Source organism: Mytilus galloprovincialis, chromosome 7 (assembly GCF_965363235.1).
Source record: "Mytilus galloprovincialis chromosome 7, xbMytGall1.hap1.1, whole genome shotgun sequence".
NCBI classification, from domain to species: Eukaryota; Metazoa; Mollusca; class Bivalvia; order Mytilida; family Mytilidae; genus Mytilus; species Mytilus galloprovincialis.
Window position 1 is genome coordinate 45,070,368 of NC_134844.1, and position 3,334 is coordinate 45,073,701.

The window sequence follows — 3,334 nt, forward strand, 5'->3', positions numbered from 1 at the left end:
TCAAAGATAGTTGCTATGGTAATTAAGTTTAAGTCTTGGTCTTGAAGTATAGATTTTGCGTACTGACGTTGTTTATCATCTTAATTACGTGTTATATTATTCTTTTATTTGTCTTTATTAATATTGCTTTTACTGTTGTCTGTTTTTTGAGATATCCTTTTGACGTATCTCTGTGCTTATGTATCCCATCATACTTTGAACGACAAAATTATTTTATGATGTGACTCTGTACCTATGTATCTTGTCATACTTTGAATGACAAAATTATTTTATGATGTGACTCTGTACCTATGTATCTTGTCATACTTTGAATGACAAAATTATTTTATTCATTAATATTACTTTTACTGTTAACCAACTTTTTTTGTGATATACATTTTACGTGACTCTGTACTTATGTATCACGTAATACTTTGAACCACACTATTATTTTATTTATTATTATTACTTTAACTGCTAAGTCAGTGTTTGTTATATCTATTTTGCGTGACTGTATTTATGCATCCCGACATACTTTGAACGACAAAATTATTTCATGTCTACCTGTGCGAATTTCAAACGCGCAATTTTACACCAGTACCCATACCCTCCTTCCTTGATGGGTGCATTTTACATAGACAAATATAATCGTATAATATAATCAAAATGAGGATGTTAATTTGATGTATGCCTTTTTGTGCTTCTTCGTTACATTTGTTGTTTTTATAGTGATTAAGATGATAACACAATGTTGACTGCTGTACCCCTATTTTTGACATTTTTACCTATTATGTCTGTTTGTTTTGTTCACGCATCGGTGACTATATAATGGAATTTGATGCGACTGTCATACAAGTGAGAGGTTTAGCTAGCTATAAAACCAGGTTCAATCCACCATTTTCTACATTTGAAAATGCCTGTACCAAGTCAGGAATATGACAGTTCTTGTCCATTCGTTTTTGATGCGTTTTGTTATTTGATTTTGCCATGTGATTATGGACTTTCCGAATTGATTTTCCTCTGAGTTCAGTATTTTTGTGATTTTACTTTTTATAGGAAATCTGAATGTAATGGGATGGTCACTTTTGTGATTATTTCCTGTTGTGTATTTGTAAGAAAGCAGTGATACGAAGAAAACAAAAAGAGAAAATCATGTCATCTGAGATTCAAAGAGAAAGATAGTAACATGTAAGTTGTAACCTTAAAAAATCTGATATATATATATATATATATATATATATATATATATACGATTAAGAATGACAAATACAATATGATTTTTTAATCTGAGGGATGTTGTTATAAATCAAAACATATATTAATTTCCATCATTTTATAATGCTGATCTTGAAGATTATACGTTTCGGACGAAATATTTTCTAGATTTTAAATCATTTCAATCCTATTAATTATCATGAAATATTTGCCACTGAACATTAGTATCTCCAAACAAATGGCAAATTATTTAAATCAATAACCACAACATGTATGATCATTACTGAAGTTAATGGAATAAAATTGTCTTACGATGTACCTTATTCCGTAATGTTTCAAAAATGTGGTATAATGATTTCTACTTCATTAAAATATAAATGAATTTGTTAGTTTTATTGTATTTCTAAATCGCATGCAAACAGATACGATATATTTGTGAAATCTGATCATTTACACACTTGAATGTGTAACTGTGTTTTTATATATCAAATATATAACTGTTCATTAATGCACATCTAAATTATTCTTTATATATCATGTATATTACGAATATATAAAGTATGATACCGAATTCTGAAATAATAGTAATAATTAAGGGTTTGTTATGCCCACAAATCCGTCTAATACTAATGAATTTCTGACCATTAGACAAATAACCAATATAAAAAAAATGGTTATTTAAGATTTTATTTTGTATTAAATAGTGTTTAAACTATTAAGAATATACATTAATTTATATTAAATATCTAGAAGGGAGATTATGCACGCATGCATTAGACAAATACGCAATTCAAGTTTACTTATAACTTTATTACAGAGTCGGTTAGAAAAAAAACATAGCTGTAATGAGTCTTCGGATAAGGAGATAGATGATGCAGCTAAAGATTGGCGGCGCTTAAGCCTTGACAGAGAAGGTGGCAAGAAACAGAGAGGGGAAAAAAAGAATAACATATATAAATAATAATGACACTGTTGAAGTTCAAATTGAGAAGGACACTACTTGTGGTGACGACCAATGATATCAAATTTAAAATAAATAAAGTTTCATCTTCTGAATTATTTAATTTTCATTCTGGATCTGGAACCAATACAACTAAAATTACATCTCTGAAAAAACTATTTGTATGATCGCCTAACCATAAGCCATACGTCATTTGTTCTGTTAAAGAAATAAATGAAATTGATATGAAAAAAGAAGATGTGGTATGATTGCTAATGAGACAACTCTTTACAAGACACCAAATGACACAGAGTTTATCTGGTCGATCCATCAAACATTGCCAAAGAAATATCTTAGCGTCACACAAAATATAAAATTAAAGAGGCAAAGTTCATGAAAAAAACAAGGACAGTAACAACAATGGGTAATACAAAAATACAGAATTGCTACCTTAAACTTTGGCAGTTTGGAATACAAAAAAAGATCAAATGCGCTCCGGAGTATTTATCATATACAGCTACTCATGCAGTATACATTGTAATTTGGTTGAAACAATAGACCAACGAATTGCCAACATAAAAATGAGAAATACCTACCTTGGACCAACATAGTGCCAACATAAGAAAAGATATTTCTACGTTGGTCCAACGTTGTGCCAACATGGATTTCGTTTTTCATACAATGGGCCAACGTTGGCTCGATGTATTGCATATAACCGTACAACGTTGGGCCAACATGAAGCCATCATGTTGGGCCAACGTAGGCCCACTTTGCACTTATACGTTGGGCCAACGTTAAAATACAACGATGGGCCAATGCAATGATATACGTTGTGCCAATGTTGGGCCAACATACTCATGTTGTCTGGGTAGTTACCGGCACAATATGTACGTAAGAAAATAGGAGTGTTAATTCGAATAGCCATAATAAAAGAAAACATAAACAGAGATGCGCCAACAAGATAAACGCCTCCCTCTATGTATGCATTCTGCCATTCTAATAGGACAAATACGTTCATTCAAATACTGAAGCGAGGATGGGTATGCCGTGTGTGTAGCTGTTCTTTTTTACTCCTTGTTAGATAAAGCTCAAATATTATCATAAATCTTTAGCTTGCATTGATTATTTCGTTAATAACCGCTAGAAAAAATATGTTTAATTGTCAAACCCAATATTTGCGATTTTTAATTTACATGTTTT

General features: G+C 30.8%; 1 long non-coding RNA gene across 1 annotated transcript; it reads left to right on the forward strand.

Moving 5' to 3' along the window:
* Window positions 1-411: 411 nt before the first annotated feature.
* On the forward strand, window positions 412-2,627 carry LOC143083096 (uncharacterized). Its single transcript, XR_012980538.1, has 2 exons — window positions 412-1,167; window positions 2,012-2,627. It is a non-coding gene; the product is annotated as an uncharacterized LOC143083096 (long non-coding RNA).
* Window positions 2,628-3,334: the final 707 nt, after the last annotated feature.